General features: G+C 45.0%; 1 protein-coding gene across 1 annotated transcript in view; it reads right to left on the bottom strand.

Moving 5' to 3' along the window:
- The window catches only part of Mapre2 (microtubule associated protein RP/EB family member 2), a 144,789-nt gene extending 128,294 nt beyond the window's left edge, over positions 1-16,495 (bottom strand). The window contains exon 1 of the mRNA XM_059246272.1: positions 16,476-16,495. The gene's annotated coding sequence lies outside the window, so the exon portion shown is untranslated. The remainder of the gene's footprint in view (positions 1-16,475) is intronic.
- Between the last annotated feature and the right edge of the window lie 2,656 nt (positions 16,496-19,151).

Below are 19,151 nucleotides of genomic sequence, written 5' to 3'. Positions count from 1 at the left end.
CCATGCTATGTATTTAAAGACTTTAAAAAAATTGCTCTATGATAAAGGGATTTGGGCGGTATATACTGAGGGTGGTAATGGAGCTATAAACTTCTCGGGGTTGCATGATTTGGTTTCCATACACTGAAAGGACAATCCTAAATGATAGCTACAAATGTGGCTTCTTTTCTTTCAAGCACAGCATAACTGTCTTCTCAGAATCCTCATTGATCCATCTGTTGCTTCCCACGTGAACCAGGACAAAAACAATTTTTAAGATTACCCTTTCTATTTTAGAGTTTTTTTTTTTAAAAAGAATGGTGCTGTGAAAATAAAAAAAAATTAAAAAGACAAGGCAAACTGCATCCATAAGAAATGCTGCATGCACCAGAACCCCACAAAATGCTTTCTATAATTGCACCATTGAAACCAACTGTTTAATCTATTTTTAGATTATTTTAAATCTATTTTATTTACCATTGGAAACATAGTAGATATAGAATAGCCCTTTGCTCTGTGTGTGATTGATACCAAAATGTAGCAAAACAGGAAAGTCACCCAGAGAGCTTCAGTTCCATGTTTTATATCAGAGCTTATAATACAAACACTGTTTGGGACGTGGTGGGAACTAAAGACATGTTTTCCGTGTGTTCCGTCTTTACGGTCTGTTGTTCTCCTGGCCCACTAAGGAAACAGCATATTAAAGATGTCACAAGGGTAACACTCTGTAGGTTTGTGAGGGTAACTGGTGTTAGGACACCAGGGTTGAGGGCTGCCACCATCTCCCTTAAAACACGGAAGACGTTCACCTTTTGCATCGTGCTGTGCGAAAATCTTTTAAAACTCTCCTCTTTTTCCTTACTATTTTCAGAAAAGTGTGTGAAATGTGTTACTAAGTGAATGGTACTGTGGAAATGTCTGCACAGCCTCTGGACACAAGCTTCCTGTCTAAGCCCATGTGAAGAGCCCAGGACTGCTCTCGGTGCCTCTGCGTGGGCTTCCCTTGTAGAGGAACCTACTTCCAAATGTGTGGGAGTTATATCAGTAACTCAATTCCTTGAGTGGAAGATACATCCTGAATTCCGTCTGACTAGGAGATATTCTAGGATGTGCCAGAGGTGAAGCTCCAGTCACACTTGAGGGAGAAGGGGTTTTAAGGAGGAAGTCCAACCAAAACGTCCAGTGTGAAAATACTTGTATACGTGTGTGTATGCTCACATATGAGTGCATGTGTATGTGTGTTCACATGTATATGGAACCTAGAAGTCAACCTGAAGTATGGTCATGCCTCAAGGGCCACCCTCTTATTTCTTTGAGATGGTGTCTCCCTTTACCCTGGAGTTCACCAAGCAGGCTAGCTAGCCTACCAGTGAGCCCCAGAAATTCTCCTGACTCTGCTTCCCAATACTGGGATGAAAAGCCTGAACTGTGGTGGCACACACCTTTAATCCCAGCACCCAGGAGGCAGAGGTAGGCAGATCTCTGAGTTCAAGGCCAGCCTGGTCTACAGAACTAGTTCCAGGACAGCCAGAACTACACAGAGAAACTCTTGTCTCGAAAACCAAAATCAAAAACAAAATATCCTGCACATTACTATTCTTAGATTTCTTATGTAGTTTCCAGGGATTGAACTCAGACCCTTATGTCTATTGCTGTTTTTTTTTTTTTTACAACTTTTCTTTCATATTTATGTGTATGAGTGCTTTGTCTGCATGTATATATACATATTGTGTGCATGGCTGTGTCCGCAGAGGTCAGAAGTGAGCATTGGATCCTCTGGAACTAGAGTCAGGGGTGTTGTGAACCACTGTGTGGGTGCCAGAAACTGAACATGGGTCCTCTGCAAGGGCAGCAAATAACCATTGAGCCACAACTCTAGCCCCCAGTTGTTTTTTTTTCTTTTGTGAGGTGGAATCTTGCTGTGTAGCCCATGTTGGCTTGGAAGTCGCTATCAGTCACAAAGTTGCCGTCAATCTTGTGATCCTCTTGCCTCTGTCTCCTGAATGTTGAGATTATAGGCAAGTACTACCACATCTGGTTACTTCCAAAGTGTGCAACCTTTTTCATATACACCAATCAGTCCCCAAATCATAACTCATTGCTCCCTCCCTTGGAGGTCCCCTGGCTGCTTTTTGATTTTTTTTCTCTTTTATGATGTTCCTGTGGGAACATGCCCAGGCTCTGGCTTGTGGATACAAACCTCTCTCTGTCTTAGTGTTCTTTCACCTTTCCCCATCATTTTCTCTCTTACTCACCCTGCCCCATCTGCAAGAAGTCCTTTCAGACACTTGTCCTCTAGCCATTTCCCCTGCACCCCAGAACACTGTGCTAAGGGATACAGTTTTGTCTGTTAGGGATGAGGTTTTCATTCCCACAGAGAGCACGTGCTCGAATCCCACTGGACACTTCTGCGCCATGACCATCTCCCATGAGCTTGGCACTGCATTAAGAAGTAGGTAGGGATATAAGTATGAGTGAGGTATGACTTCCTACACTTCAGGATACTTCCATTATAGGTCTATGAAATAAGGAGGAGTTAATAGATTTTACTCTTCGGGTGGAGAAACCAAGGCACAGAGAAGTAGCACCTGGCGCGGATGCGGCTGGGCAGGTTTTCTGACTCCTAACCACACGTTTCTTGAAAATTCATTCTGACCCTGTTAATCTCTTCCTTTTCTTATGTTACCCTTCCTTTGTACGTTATAATTTAAAACTCAGGTTTATATATGATAGCAGTAACAGAACACAAACTTCTCAGCTTTGAAGTTTTTATACGAGGTTCCTTTTTTTTTAATTGTATTTTTATTAAGCAGTCACTGAGCACCTATGAGCCAGCACCACCCACGGACAGCTAGGGTGCAGCGCTGCGTTAGCACACTGGCCAGTTTCCTTTCCCAACCCCAGCAGGGGCATGCTGCTCCATGTCTTACAGATGCATGGGCTGAGGAGGTGGCATGTTTGTCGGCCTGGGCAGCTGGAGGTTTGGCTGTCACCATGCACATCTGTCACATGCCAGGCGCTGTGCTACATGAAGATCTGCCCAGTGCCAGCAGACTTACAGACTGGTTAGGTGACAAATACATAAATTAATAGTCATAATCCGGGGCTGTGAACGCACTGCTAATGACAGGGAGAGCAGACACACGGGAGGGAAAGATTTATCACGGCTATTGTCTTGACTTGTGTGCAGAGAGTGAGCCATTTGTGTTTTTCACTCTGAAAGTGAGCATCTTGCTTCTCAATCTCGGCTAAGGCAGTGTTTTCCAGACTTCATGATTCACTTGGCAATCTCATTAAAAGACATGTTTTTTGAAAAAAATGCAGATTGTGACTCAGTAAGAATGGGTGGGTGTGGGAGGCTAGTGTCCCCCCCCTCCCCCTTTAAAAGCTTCCAGGTGACTCTGATGCTGATAGTCTGAGGACTACCCCTTGAACTGCAAGGCACATGACCTCTCTCAAGACTCTTTCCAAAACCTGCTACTATGGCAACCTAAACATATTCAGCCAGATGGCCCATTCACTCAGCTGATCCCAATTCAAATGCATCCATTCACAGCTGAACCTTGCAGTGGGAAAAAAAAAAAAAAGATGGAATGTTCATCCTTGGGGCATCTAGTCTCCTGCCACTTTCCTTGTCCTTTCACACCTCTAATCCTTCAGGTTAATGGATTTGTCCAGTGTCTCAGATCCTTAGCAAAAGTTCTCTTCTGTCTAAGGTGATATGGACTCAATTAGTTACTCAATTACTGCAAATGCACTGAGACTGATTATAATAAACTTTTATGATTTAACCTCTGCTGACCAGAATAGCTCTGGATCTCATTCTATAAGTACTTTCAGTGAAGTAACTGTTATTTTTCTTGGAGGCCCAGAGGCTGACATGGGTATCTCCTTCAATGTTTCATCTTATTTATTTATTCTTAACACAAGGTTTATTACTGAACTAATTTATCTACACTGGCTAGCCAATAAGCTCCAGGCCCTACACCCCCTTCCCAGTGCTAGGCTTAAAGGCATGTGAGGGTTTTTTTTTTTTTTTGTTGTTGTTGTTGTTGTTTTGAGACAAAGTTTTACTGTGTAGCCTTGGCTATCCTGGAACTTGCTCTGTAGACCAGGCTGCCTTGAACTCACAGAGATCTGCCTGCCTCTGCCTGCCAAGTGCTGGGATTAAAGGCATGTGCCACCACCTGGCCCTATATATATATATATTTTTTAAAATAAGGGTGTGGAGGATCCAAACTCTGGTCCTAATGCTTGTGAGGCAAGTAATTGCAATGAGTCATTTCTTTTATTTTTATTTGTGCGGACAATGGCCTTTCTAAACCACCACACAAATATGCAGTGTGTTTGAGAGATGGAAGTATGGTCAGGTGACTTGCTGATCTGTCAGAAGCAAACAATGAACTAAAACCTAAAACCTTCGTGTTGTACTGAGGTTGTCCACAGAGCCTCCCTGAGATGATATGCTCATGCTGGCACTCTTCCCCCAAACCTCTGTTTCCAAATGCCTTCTGAGATGGCCTGTGCTTTCAACCACATTCCCGAACAGCTTAATCATGCCCTCTCTTGATACACTGGGAATTTGAAACAGAGAAGTGTCTATGAATTCCAGAATGTCAAGGGGCCCCTGTCTATGGTGGACTGTGACCCCAAACTGTATTTATCTCCTCAGCTTTAAAATATCATGCCTCTTTCTGAGAGACACATGGTCTTTGGAGATTGGGCCACTGTTGTAGTTCAGTATCTTCATGGGTTAACAGAACTTCTGAGGAACACCTTGAGGTTTGTAAACCTGTCTGATAGAAGCATCAGAACAGCAGTAAAGATCCCTGGGCACAACATTTTCCCAATGATGTAACTTTGGGCATGCCATTTAAACTCTGGGCTCTTGTGTTTATGGTTTTATATAAAGTGTGTCTACATAAAGAATCACTGCACTGCTGTATATAAAAATTCCTTAGCAACCATAAATGGCTACATAAGTGGAAAAGACAACTTTATGGTCATTATTAAACACTTGACATGCTGGGGTGATAACTCAGTTGGTACAGTACTTGCTGCACAAACAGGAAGACCTGAGGTCTGTCTGCAGAACCCACATAAAAAACTGGGTGTGCTGCTGCATGCCTGTAATCCCAGCACTGAAGGAGTAGAGACAGTCATATCCCCAAGGCTTGCTGGCCAGCTGGCCTAGCCTCTAGGCCATCAAGAGAGACCTTGTTTCCAACAAACAAACAAGGTGGATGTCTCTGGAGGAAGGACAGCTGAGATTGTCTTCAGGCCTTCATATAAACTCGTATCATAAATGCACCTATACACCTGTGTGTCCCCCCCCCCCCAGCACTGGATCAGAATGCTGCAGAGTCAGAAGTGATAAATAGAATCAACTCCAGGAAATCCCAATAATTAGAACAGCTCAAGAGAATTCCTTTAAAATTGTTTCCTTTGGGAGACACTGAACCCAGAATTCTCTGCATGCTAGGGGTTCTAAGCTATATCTCTGACCCCAGAACAGCCTATCTTAAGAGACCTTAAGATATAGCTTAACATAAGGGACCCTAATAAATCCCTGGAGCAGGACCCTTACTGGCTTTTTTCAATGTGCATGGGAGCTAGGGGGTATCTAAGATGGTTTATCAAACACCTACAAAAGCAAGATATGAACTAAAAATGCAAAAATGTGGCAACTTCTAAGTGATTATAGAAGATATATTTTCCATGGCTGTTTTTATCTAGAGGAAAAGGAGGACACAGGAGATGATCACCCAAGTTGCCTGCAGCTCCCCAGCACTTCTATTTTACCATGAACAATACAGGTATATGATTTGGAGAGCTGTGCACTGACCCTGAGATTCTCTGTTGAATACCGTGATCATGCTGGTCACCCAGGACAGGTGCAACACAACCAGCTCTGATTGTGCCCAGCAGAAGTAGAAAAATGTCCTGGGCAGTTGTCAGAGTGCAACAACACTATGGCCCCGGGAAGGGAAGGATCGTTTGTCATATGTCCCTGCTGACTCCACTAGACTAACTTTCAGGTCTCTGGATCACAGAAAAGGCAATCATTTATCCCTCTGGTCACAATTATTGATGTGGGACTTGTATATATTCAGGCCAACTCAATTCCAGCTTTCAAGAGAGGAAACTTCCTTTTTGTTAGGCCAAAGGAAATGCTTCATCAAGCTTGGTTTACTCCTGTGTTTAAAGCTTCTTCTTGTCCTTATGTGCTCTAGTGCCTTAAGTAGGTGACATGTCAGTGTCTGGGAACTGAGCAGTAACCATGAGATGCAATCTCTGGCCTTCTCTGTATATGCAGGGAATACAGCACAATGCTAGACCTGGTCACTAGTTCTGATTTTCCTACACCTTCAGCAAGATACTGTAGATGGTATCTTTGTTTCTAGGCCCAGCTGATGGATGAAGGAGGACCTGATAGTAACCATTCTTGGGGAACCATTGCACGGGCAGGAATGTGGGAAGAGCTGGGAGGCTTCAAAGAAGATGTTCTGCTTTATTGTTGATTAATTGTTTGTCTGTTTGTTTTATAACAGAGTCCACTTTGTAAACCATACTGGCCTGGAACTTACTATATAGTTCAGGCTGACTTGGAACCCACAACATTCCTTCAGCCTCCCTTCAACCTGGGGTTACAGGTGTATGCCACCACATCTGGCTGTGAGTGGATGATTTTAATATCAGTGTATATGCTCTGCCAGAAGTGACAGTACTTTATGGTTTGGAGGAGCTGGCATGGCAGTCTATATATATTACATTACTGCTACTGCTGCCTATTCCAACATAAGAAAATAATTCAGTACGCTAGCAGATTATTAAAGCTGCATGTTTTCCTCGTGCTTAGAAAATAAATCATGGATTCTTCAAAGGAAAGAATACATTACCCATTATATTTTATTATAAAAATGAATTACTAACCACCCTGTAGAGCACAGAGATGTTCTGTGGACAGAGGACAGGCAAAGGCATGATGCTCTCATTTCCTGGTAAGACCGGTGCCCACAAAGGTCTGGAGTTGCGCTTTATGCACAGCAGAAACAAGAACCGTACCTTCAAACTGCTTTACAGTGACTAAGAAAAACAGATAGAATAGTTATACCTTCAAACAGCCTTACAGTGACTAAGAAAAACAGATAGAATAGTTATACCTTCAAACAGCCTTACAGTGACTAAGAAAAACAGAGAGAATAGTTAGTTATACCTTCAAACTGCCTTACACTGACTAAGAAAAACAGAGAGAATAGTTATACCTTCAAACAGCCTTACAGTGACTAAGAAAAACAGATAGAGTAGTTATACCTTCAAACAGCCTTACAGTGACTAAGAAAAACAGAATAGTTATACCTTCAAACTGCCTTACAGTGACTAAGAAAAATGGAAAGAATGGTCTTGTCTGACTTGAGTAAGTTTTTAAGCAAGATCCTTGTTTAGAGCTACATTTTGAACAAAGGGGGAGTTAGGGATGGTCATTTTTGACCCTGACTCCTGTTATCTTTAGGACATTTTAGTAGATGATCCTTTGGCCCCTTTGGCAATCATTTCTCTAATTTTCCCTCTCTTCAGTATTTGCTGTTTTAATTTTTAAAATCTCTAGTACTTCTGCTTTGATCAACAAACATAATTTTCAGAGAATGAAGGTACAAAGTCTCTCAGGCAAAGGCAGGAAAATTACTGTCAGAGTAACAACAGCTTAGAGACAAAACCCAACGTTATTAGGTTTAAAAAGAAACCTTAAAAAATTGAAACATCCACAGAGCTTTAAGATTCCAACAGCAAACTCTAAAACAACACCATCTCCCACAAAGTGGTCAGTTAAGAACTTCTTTCCCTTGGGATGGGCACTTAACCCCATGGGAAAGTATTCAGGTGAGCTCAGCTTGATGTTTCTGGGCATAGAACACAATCATTGTTCTACCCAAGCTGCTGGCTCACCTGCATCTGATTGCCCAACATGGCACACTTGAAAGGTGGCAAGATGACTCTTCTCAACTCCACCCAAGGTCCAAGGCCCGAGCAAATTACCCTGAAGAGTATCACCACACACACCGAGAAGATAGAGTTGAGGACACAAAGAAAACCGAATGCACTCTTTCCCAAAGGTGGTCAAGCTGGACTCAGATGCACAAATGGGCAGCAGCTGGTGTCCATGGTGACAGACACGGACAGCAATAGACTCCAAGAAGGGGAAAAATGGCCACAGATCCTCAAATATAATTATACTCCGTTTAGTCTGTGCAGTTGATTGTGAGTGAAGTTGCTTAGTAGTACCAGGAGGCCCGGGTTCCTTTCAAATAAGATGGACAATAGCTCTATCCAACAGATGGTTCTTGTTTGGGGCACAACTTGATTCCGAAGCCCTAAGTGGCCCCTCACTACTCAAAACAGGGGCTAAGAGCTGATCCCCCTGACTCTTTCAAATTGTCTGTCCCTAAATCCACAGAACACTCATTCTACAGCTAAAAACCAAGCTATGTAGTGATCTTTTGTTGTTTAGTATTTTTTGCAAAGTTTATGCTTGCGTGTATGGGTGCCTGTGTGAGTTTGTGTACCACACATGTACAAGAGTCTGTAGAGGCTGGAATAAAGCATTGGATCTCCTGGAACTAGAGTTACAGGTGGTTGTGAGCCTGGGAATCTACTGTGGGTCCTCTGCAAGAGCAGCAAGTACTCTTAACTGCTGGGCCATTTCTCCAGCCCTATTGGTTAGAATAATTAATGTCTGTTTAGAAGCATCAGTTTCAAAGTACTTTTGACAGTCTAGAATGAAGGAGAGGAATCCCCAGGGTGAGACTCTTTGTCATAGATGAAAGGCAGAATATGGGAAGAAAGTCACAGCCTGAGATTTTAAAGATATAAAATGTATAGGGTTTTTGTTTTTGTTTTTTTTGTTTTTTCTGAGACAGGGTTTCTCTGTGTATCCATGGCTGTCCTGGAACTTGCTCTGTAGACTGGGCTGGTCTTGAACTCAGAGATCTGCCTGTCTCTGCCTCCTGAGTGCTGGGATTAAAGGTGTGCGCCACCACTGCCTGGTTTATGTGTAGGTTTTTTAAAATAGGGGGAAAGATGCGTATCATGACTCAAGAAGAAAACAGCCTTGCATCTCTCAGGCATTCACTATGCACCTTTTCCAGGCTCTAGATTCTAGAGTCCAGAAAGTGTTCCTTACCTCCTGTTGGACCGACCACCTTTGTGTGTACATCCCTCCCAAACCTGCCAACTGAAAACATGCACATCAGCCTAAAATCTGATTCCTCAGAAGTACTGTGACTTAACAGGCATTAATATTTTAGGTAGAAGGAATATTGTTCCACCAATGGACTTTGAACTCTTGCGTGCCAAACCCCGTGGATGTGCCAGAGTGATGGTGCTGTAGAGACTATCAGGATCTTCAAAGGATCATGAAAGGCATTACAATACAGGCCCTATACTGTTGGGATGGGTGGGTCTGGATCAGTGTGTAGGGGCACTGATTAGGGGGCTAGAAAGTGCTTCTCAGAGCCCAGTTCCACGGAGGTTAGCATCTAATGGACCCCTGGGGATCTTCCTGAAAGGCAGATTCTCAGTTACTTCAGGAGGACCAGTGGGTAAAGCGGCTTTGAAGTCAGTGATTTGTCCAGCATTACTGTCATCAATCCTAGAAGGGGTAAATGATTTATGATTTTGAGTTTTGTTTTTAGAAATCACTTGCCTCATGTCAGTTACCCCCAATTTTACAATAACACTTGGTTGAACTTGACGAAGACAGGGACGCTCTGTTTCCTAAATGGCAGGTGGACAGATCTGGACGGAATAAAGCGGACTCCAGCTGTCCATATGGTGCCTCTATTTGAAGTGAAACTCATTTGCAAATTCTTCATCTGTGGCAGTGACAAGCCATCCAACTGAGGAAGTCCCCTGACTGAAGGAAGTCTTATGTCAGGAGGCACAATAAGACGTCAAGACAAGTTCCTATCAATGCAGTTACTCTTTCCAATATGCCTTCTAGAATCCTAATCAGTAGTAATTGGCCCAGCCCTATTAGAGGGACTCATATGAATTCCTGGATCATTATCTATTTTTGAAAAGTCTAAAGCAACTATACACAGCATGATGAAACAATGTAATGTCAGCCTCAGCAGAGTTAGGAACATTATGTAGACAGTGTTTTCTACGTTTATTGTTGACTTCAGAAAAGTAGTATCATTTCCCCAAGCTTCCACACCACACTTGAAGCATATAAAGTAATGATGAAAATTGTCCATAGCTGAATAAAATCTCAAAACTGTGCCTTCACATGCTGAAACAATAAGTACACATATGTCACAGAAAACAAGGTATGGTGGTGAATGCCAGGAGTCCCAGCATTGGGAGACAGAGGCCAGACACTGGCAGCAAATTTGCAGACAGTTTTTTCTGTCGAGCAAGTTCTAGGTCAGCCAAGACTACACAGTGAGAAAGGGAAGTCCCAGGACTAAAGGGCTAAATCATGAGATCACCAGCAGACATGTTTTTACATTTTTCTAGAACTCTAGGAACAATGTCAGGTTAATATTGTATCTTTGGGCTTATTTAGGGTTAGAACTTCTGTGTTTTAACTGTATTAATAGGGTCTATGTTATTTAGGAATATGTCATTCTTACAAAGTAAATATATGCACAAAAAATATAAAACAAACTATCTTCTGTCTTTAGTTATCATCTGACCTAGGTTTAGTGGGTTTCATTTGCTTTGCTAGAAGGAAACAATTAAATTGCAAGGATTTGAGTGAATAAGCGCTCATTTAGATTGGAGTAAACTGAGATGGAGTAAACTAGATGTCTGTCTGCAAATTTTTTTCTGTTAACATTCAGCAAATGTTCTAGACTTTGTGGACAACACATCCTTCATACAACTCTCCCACGGTGGCAGGGCTGTACAAAAAAAGTCACTGGAAACATGTAAATAAACAGGTATGAGACAGTCCAGTGAAACTTTATTTTGGACCCAAAATTTTGAGTTTCACAGTATTTTCAAAGGCCTCTAAATACTTTTAGATGCCTTTCAATTATGAGAAGCTATAAAGATTGCTCTTATAAAAACAGATGGTGGGCCACAGTCTGTGCAGCCCTGAATTACATGAAGCTATAAAGATTGCTTTTATAGAAACAGATGGGGGGCCATAGTCTGTGCAGCCCTGAATTACATGAAGCCGTGAATTTAAGTTCACTTCAATCTCCATGCCAGGGCATAGAGTTGGCCAGCAGGAATTATGTGATTTTTTTTTCTTTTTAGAAAATTGAATTTATGCTTTGAGAATTTCACACAGTATATTTTTATCATATTTATTCCCATCTCCTCCTAGATTCCCCATTCCCTATCCATTCAACTTCTTGTTATCTTTCTCTCTTAAAACAAAACAAAACAAAACAAAACAAAACAAAACAAAACAAAACAACAGACCCCCCAAAAAAAATCCAGCAGGGTGGTGGTGGTGGTGCATGCATTTAATCCTAGCACTCAGTGGGCAGATCTCTGAGTTCAAGGCCAGCCTAGTCTACAGAGTGAGTCCTAGGACAGCCAGGGCTACATGGAGAAACCCTATCTCAAAAAAAGAAAAAAAGAAAAGAAAAGAAAAGAAATAAAGGAAAGAAAAAAAGCAGCAAAAAGAAAAAAAGAAAAGTGACTAAAAGCAGCATGAAGTCCATTTTGTGTTGGCCAACTACTCCTGAGCATGAAGACTGCCCTGGAATATGGTTGATATACCCAGTGTCACTTGAAGAAAATTGATTTATTCCTCTCCCAGCAGTTATCATTTTCAAGTAGCTTTTTAGCTAGGGGTCAGACTTCGTACCTGTTTCCTCTCCTTTGTGCTGGGATTTTTGTCTGGCTTCAGTCTGAGCAGGTCTTGAGTGTGCCGTCAGTTTCTGTGAGTTCATATGTGTGTCTGCACATCTGGAAAATGCTGTTTAATAGTCCACCACCTCTGGCTCTTATAAACTTTCCACCCTATCTTCTGCATAGATCCCTAAGCATTGCAGCCCCTCAATTCGTTATAGCTCCCCAAAAGATGGTTAAAATTTCAGAAAGTAAGAATGGATTTATTTCCATCATATCAGCCTTTGGAAGATCCTATAAGCCTTTACTTACTTGAGGGGTAGTACCTGTCAAAATAAACTGAAATTCTTACTTTAAAAGATATCGAAATAGACTTGTTCTTATGTATATATACTGGCCCTTGACCCCAGGTCCTTGAATATGCTAAACAGTGTTCTACCACTAAGCTACACTCATGTTCTATTTTAAGAAGGTCAGTGGGCCAATGAGAATAAAAGCAAGATAACTATTAGCCAATTCTGAACTGGCTCCTTGATTAGGAATTCTTTAAGGCACTCACAGTTGGACATGCTCTTTCCCTAGGAGAGTGAACTTCTGTGAAACGGCTCTTTGATCCACTAGTGTGATTCCAGTGTTACAGCAATCATTAGTTATGCTCAAAGCACATTGTTGCTCCAAGCAGCTTACAGAACACATCAGCTGTCACTGTATAGCCATTCAATTTGGCTCCTACATATCCAGAACACGTATCTTGGAAATCAGTGAAGCTGTATGTACTTAGGAGGCACTGTTTCCCAGTGATCTCCTCACCTTCTGATAGCCTTGAGAACAAATGAGCAGCGTTGCTATGACAGAGCCCTGTGACTGCACTACAGAGCCTGTAGTCATTAAGGTCCTTAACAGAAAGCACACTCCCCAGCAGTGTGCACACAGGTGCTGTCACTCAGGTTCAAGTGAAAGGCAACACCTGACAGTACCAAGTGCCTGCTAGATACCAGGTGACGCTGCTCCCCTGAAAGAGAGTGAGAAGGAAATGGGGAAGGAAACATCTGGCCAATGGCATGAGTGACGGTGACATGAGGGGCACAAGGAGAGGGACAGTATGGAAATGAAAGTGATAGCAACAAAAAAGAGGGAAAATAAGTGGATTTTAAATCTGAGAGTCATCCTTTGGGTACCAGTTCTTATGTATTTATAGACAGGCCTTTGCTCTAAAGCCTAGGCTTGTCTCAAACTCCACGGCAATCCTCCTGCCTCAGCCTTCAGAGTGCTGGGATTACAGCTGTGAGCCTGGCTTGTGATAATTTTTTTGCCAACTTTTAAAAACATAGCATATAGTGTTTTATTAAAGTTAGCCTGCAAAATAATGAGTTTCATTATGGCATTTTTATACAAAACTTTTTTTCTTTTGATCTTCAGTCCCATCTCCTTCCTTACCCTCCTGTAGCATCCTCCACACTCCCCAGAAAGCTCTCATCTTCATGTCCCACGTAGTCCATCACACTTTCCCCTTCTCCTCGTGAGATATTTTCTTTCTCTCTCATGGGCACCTTTCTAGTTTCATGCCCCCATCCCCCATATACATACACACATACAAAAATTAAAGTCTAGGATTTGTGTATGAGAGAAAATGTGGAACTTGTCTTTTTTGACTTTCTGAGTCTGATCTCTTAAAGTTAAACACCTGTGAGCTCAGGATGCATGCAGCCCAGCAGAGGAACACTTGCCTAGCACATGAGATTCTAGGTTTAATCCCCAGTGTGCATAGGTGCACTTGAGCAGTACACACACACACACACACACCCACACACACACACAGGGTTGGTCAATAGCAAACAATTTCATATGAAATGTTAGGTACAGCTATTTCTTTTTAAACAGTTCATTGAATTCAGCCCTGAATACATCAAATAGTGTACGGCCTTTTTAAAAAAATAAAAATGTACATGCTGCAAATTCCTCCTCCTCCTCCTCCTCCTCCTCCTCCTCCTCCTCCTCCTCCTCCTCCTCCTTCTTCTCTCTCTCTCTCTCTCTCTCTCTCTCTCTCTCTCTCTCTTTCTTTTTTTGTTTGTTTTTTGAGATAGGGTTTCTCTGTGTAGCCTTGGCTGTCCCAGAACTTGTTCTGTAGGCAGGCCTCAAACGCAGAGATCCTCCTGTCTCTGTCTCCAGAGTGCTGGGATTAAAGGCCTGAACCACCGTCGCTCAGCGCTCCTCCTCTCTATTCCTTATAACTGAGATAACCCAAGCTACTTTACACTTCCCCAGAAGCCTTTTAAAATATGCTTTCCACAAAGGAAAGGACAAGCCGTCCAATTGGCTTCCGTTTCCCGGCTAAGAGCAGCTAGGATTATTCGAGGCAGGTAGGGATGGACGGAGAGGAGGGAGAGGCTCTGACAAGCAAACATCTTGATCAGATATTAAGATGTTCTTTCAAAGGAGTGGTGTGTGTGTGTGTGCGTGTCAATAACGACAAGCCATAATTACTTCCTATTCACAGGGCGGGCACTGGAGCGCAGCCTTGCTGACTCACCGGGCTGCTGCTCACGGTTTATTTCTGATGGGTTTCCCTGCTGCCTGCTACACGTGCCTGCGTCACGGCCAGAATGAAAGTTTCTCTCCGTCTCCCTTAACAACAGGGCACACACTAGGCATGGACAGTGAACTTCCAAATATCCAGCAATAACCAGACCCCAGGCAGGGAAGGGGAAAATGTTGTTGTGGGGAGATGTCACAACCTGCCAGGCCTCCAGATGACAGTCATCTGCCCTACGGTGTGAGTCACTGGCACCCCAGTTTCAGTGTCCTCTCTCTCTCTTTCTCTCTCACCCACTCATGTAGTTAAAGTGGCATCTTGTAACACAACCATGTTGCTGTTACCAAAGTGGTTCTCGACCAGCTATGCAGTGGAATCACCTGGAAGTTTTGTTTAAATGGTTCAGGATGGGAGGTAGCTACCAGGAATCCCTAAATCTCCCTCCACAGGTGATTCCACGACGAAGCCAAGTTTGGAAATCAGAGCTCGCGCGCAAAGGAAGCTTTCCAAAGACCACCCTATTTCAGAGATCAACGGCACAAGACACTTTCCCAATTGATGTGTTAGCTTGGGAGACAAAGTGACAGCAAAGCCGGGTGTTACCAGAGAGACGCTGCCTGGGCGAGCACTTCCCCACCACCGCCACCACTTTGCCTGGTATCCAAGAAAAGCACCCCGCATTACCTTTCTGATTACCCTTTGATCTCTGATCTGTTTCATCCTAGTGTCCCGTTCCGCCAAGTGGCACCCCCGAGGTCCTCTCAGATTAGAAGCACGGCCTGCTCAGACCTCATTCAAGACTGGACTTCTCTTGTACCTAAGCTAGGGCAGTGCCTCCGCCTTGCACCGCGGCCCCAGGGCAGATACTTATGCTAATCAAGAAAGTTCTTGCGACTCCTCTCCTCCCTGCGCGCAGGCACGCGCGGGTGTGGGTATTTACTTAACCCTTGATTTTTGCATCGACCCCTCTACAGTGCTTTTGGCAGTCATCTTGTTGCCTAGTGGGTCTGGGTCACTTTATTTTTTTTCCAGAAAGGGATTGGACATGAGGAAGTAGTGAATACCTGCTGGGAGTGAGGGGGTGGAAGGGGGGGACAGCAGGGGCGTCTGGAGCTGAGGTGAAGGGACAGTTAACGTTAGGAATATTAATTATTCAGCGCGCCACTGGCCCAACGAGGACTAGCAGAAGGGGACTGGAGGTTAAGACAAAGGCTCCTGGTCCAATGGCCGCAGCTCCATTCCTTCTAGGCGGCAGCCGCGCCTCTGACACTGGCTCGGCAAAGTGACTCAAGGGGTGACCAGACCCTCTTGCTCTTTCTGGTCGGAAGTCCGCTTTGCCTTAAGGCTCAGATTTAGAGAGGAGGGTCTTTTTTAACCCGCCCCGCTTTCTGAGCCTTTGTGGCTTCACTTTTGGCCCCGGCGCAGCGCTTAGTAGGGTAGACTGAAGAATGCCCCTCCAAATCAGAGTGGTGGTCTCCGAGTAGCCCTCTCTCTCTGCGCGTGCTCCCTGCTGAACCCCTCAGGACCAGACTAGCAATCCACTTTCCTTGCCACACACCCGGCCCCCAAGTCCCGGATCCAAGAGAGATCGGTCCCAGCCGCGTGACCAGTGTCCCCAGACAGGACGCACCGGGGGCGGCAGCAGAGCTTGGGGATCCGGGGATGCACTCCAGACTGTGGGCGCGCGCGGCACACTTCTTGGTTTGCCCCAAAGTGCGCAGCTTCTAGGAGCTCCGGGGGCTCTCAGCCCCCGCGTCCCGGTCCTCCAGCAGGAGGGGCCGAGCTCCGAGGGCGGGCGCGCACCCACAAGTCCCCCTCTCCTCGGTGGCCTCAGTCTTCACTCTCCGGCCAGTGCACTTTGTGTCTGCCAGCGTGGCAGCTCTGACTCCCTTCCTCTTCTTGGGGTCTACTGCTCTAGCCCCTCACCCGAAGAGAGGGGCGACCCGTAAGAGCGCGGCTGCGTGCACACCCCTGGCTGGATAACTTCTTGATGGGCTGGGAGACCCCGGGATCCGCTTGCTCCGCGATCTGCAGCCAGCAGACCCGGGCGGGGGTGGGGGAGGCGCGGCCAACGCGGGGCCTGGGAGGGACCCACCCAGGGCAAAGGGTGTCGGGGTGCGCCAGGGCTGTACAGCTTTGAACGTACTTGACTCACCTGCTCCGGCGTTGTTGCCTCCTTCCTCTGCTGACAGCTGGGGGCTTTGTTTTCTCCACCCCCTCAGCCCGCCACGCTCCGCCTCCACAGGCTCACGTGACTCGCCGTCTGCCACCATCAGCGTCCACTCCGGAGAGCCCCCCCTACCCCCGGGCGTCCGCCTCTTCTCCCGGTGCGGGGTGCAGGTGGAGACCCCAGCTGTGGAGGGGACCCCCAGGTTCGAGGTGATTCTCAGGGGAACTCTGGGTCAGACCGGCTGAACTGGTGACAGAGGGAAAAGTGTGGGGGGTTGGGGGGGAAAGGGAGAGAGCCCATGGCTGCAGCCAGCCGAGAGCAGGAGGGCGAAGCTTGCCGAGAGGATCCCAAGGCGAAGTCCCACCCTGAATGAGGTACCTGCGCCTAGGGTCTGCACTCACTCCTAGGGCCTGCTGGATAATGAGGGGGCAAACTTATTGCTTCATGAATATTAATTAAAAGAAGCACCTCTTTGCGGGATGGCGCGATTAATGATTTAGTAACTGTGAAGCACTGAGGTTCCAAATGTATCCTTTCGATTCTGTTGATGTTTGGGTTCAAGCTGGAAAATAGGTTCCGGACTGGGGAAACTCACTCCGGAAGATGATTTGATGTGGGCACTTGTCCATCTGGAACAGCAGCTGTTTTTAATGAAACGAACTAAGAAAATGTTCGGGCCTCAAGACCAGGCTCAGTATCTGCTGCTCTTGGAAGTGGTCCCGACCACTGTTCACAATACTCTCCAGTGTCTGAATCCGAAACAAATTGTTGTGGGACTCCTTCCCTTGGTCCCCAGAGAGAAGGGTCAGCCTCATCCTGAGGACCCCACCCTTCCCTGCTAACTAAGGGGAAGAATGCGTCTCCTCCAGTGTTCATTAAAAAATCCTTGTAGGGATTGACTTAGCACAGCACTTACCTAGTTTCTCATGCAGACGGATCCCCTGGGGACCTTGTTAGAACTCAATTCGGATGTGAGTGGATCCAGCCTTGAGCTGAGATTCTGTGTGCCTAGTGAACTCCTAAGTGATGTTAAGTGCTAGTTTGAGCACAAGGCTTAGAGCACACTTTGACACCAGCTAGCCCTTGTTGCATTCTGGCTGCCCGACTCTCTGGCTGTAAGATGGGACTGGTATTAATTATTCTCCAGGTTGCTATGAGAAAAGACCAGCAAACGCAGCTCGAGGGAGGAGGGGTCAGTTTTCCATCATGGCAGGGAAGGAATGGCTGCAGGAGTGTGAGGCGGCTGGTGAGACAGCGGAGAGCAAGGGATGCTGCCGGCTTGCTGTCTCCTTTGTATTCACTCTGAAACCACAGCCTATGGGATGGTGCTACCCACATTTAGGGTGGCTCTTCCTACCCGTGTTAATCCAGTCTCAGAGATTTGTCTCCTAGGTGACTCTAGACCCCGCCAATTTGATGATGTTAACCACCACAGCATAAATACCCAGCTCACTGCAGGCCCCGGGAGGACAAACCAGGACGTAGGTAGTGCCCGACACACCAATGTTTAGGAAGTGTGAGCTAATTAACTGCTGGGGTCATCATAGCAGATGTGATGCTCAGCTTGCTTGCAGGAGTCTGGTGTAAATGGTGTAGGGATAAGGTAGTCGCCCCACAAACAATAGTCATTCCCACAGTACACCAGACAAGCAGGTGTTTGTGTCAAGAATCAAAATTGGCCACAGTGCAGAGCAAATCGTATTTGTTCAAAAAGTTCATTTTCTACTTTAAATTGTGACGAATTGGTTCTCAGACACTGAATTAAAAAATCATTTTGCTTTTTATTACAGATAATGCCCAGCTGCCTGTTGGATGGGTAATCTATTTTAATATGGAGTGAGTAAATGGATTGTTAAGGAGCTGTACATTTCCCCTCCTCATTAAAAAACTTGAAATTTAAATATAAATGGCTTTATTAATGAAGATCTGATATTCTTAGCTGTCAGGATGAATGGGGATGTCATTGTACTTCCCATTCCCTGCTTGCCCTGCTCCCTCTGTGCCCCAAATATAGGTATTTCTAAGATTAATTCTTCCCCTCTCTACCAACTGCCTCACAAATTCAATTTATGTTTTTAGTTCAGTTTTCGAGTGTGTGGAGATTACTTCTGAATCCATACCTACATCCTTCACTTCTTCCCAAGTCCCTGTCTACAGAGTGAGCGCCAGGACTACACAGAGAAACTGTGTCTCAGAAAAAAGAAAAGGGGAGGGGTTAGTTGTAGTTTTAGCATTCAAGTCTTTAGGTTCTGTTAGTCTGTGATTATAAAATTAACTTTGGCGGTGGTCCTGAGGTTTGAATCTGGGACTTCTTAGGTGTCAGGCAAGCACCCTGCTACTGTACCAACACTCAGACCATGCCTACCCATAATAACTTTGATTTAAACCTATGCTGATATTACTATGCTGTCTGCTGGGGGTAGGGATGGGGTGGTATTTTTGAGACAGGATCTCTCTGCCTAGTCCCAGCTGTCCTAGAACTCACTATGTAGACCAGGCTGGCCTCGAACTCACAGATCACACATATTTGCTCTGCATTTCCACTGAAACCCCCAGCAGCCTTTAGTGTGGTTTAAAACTCCTACCTCTCTCATAACATTGACACCTTCTCTGTGTTATGTCAAGACGGCCGCCTGCATTGAACAACCTTCCACTAGTGAT

This window comes from Peromyscus eremicus, chromosome 19 (assembly GCF_949786415.1).
Source record: "Peromyscus eremicus chromosome 19, PerEre_H2_v1, whole genome shotgun sequence".
Taxonomy (NCBI): Eukaryota; Metazoa; Chordata; class Mammalia; order Rodentia; family Cricetidae; genus Peromyscus; species Peromyscus eremicus.
Note: the sequence above shows the minus strand (reverse complement) of the source record. Positions and strands in the feature narration are given on the sequence as shown.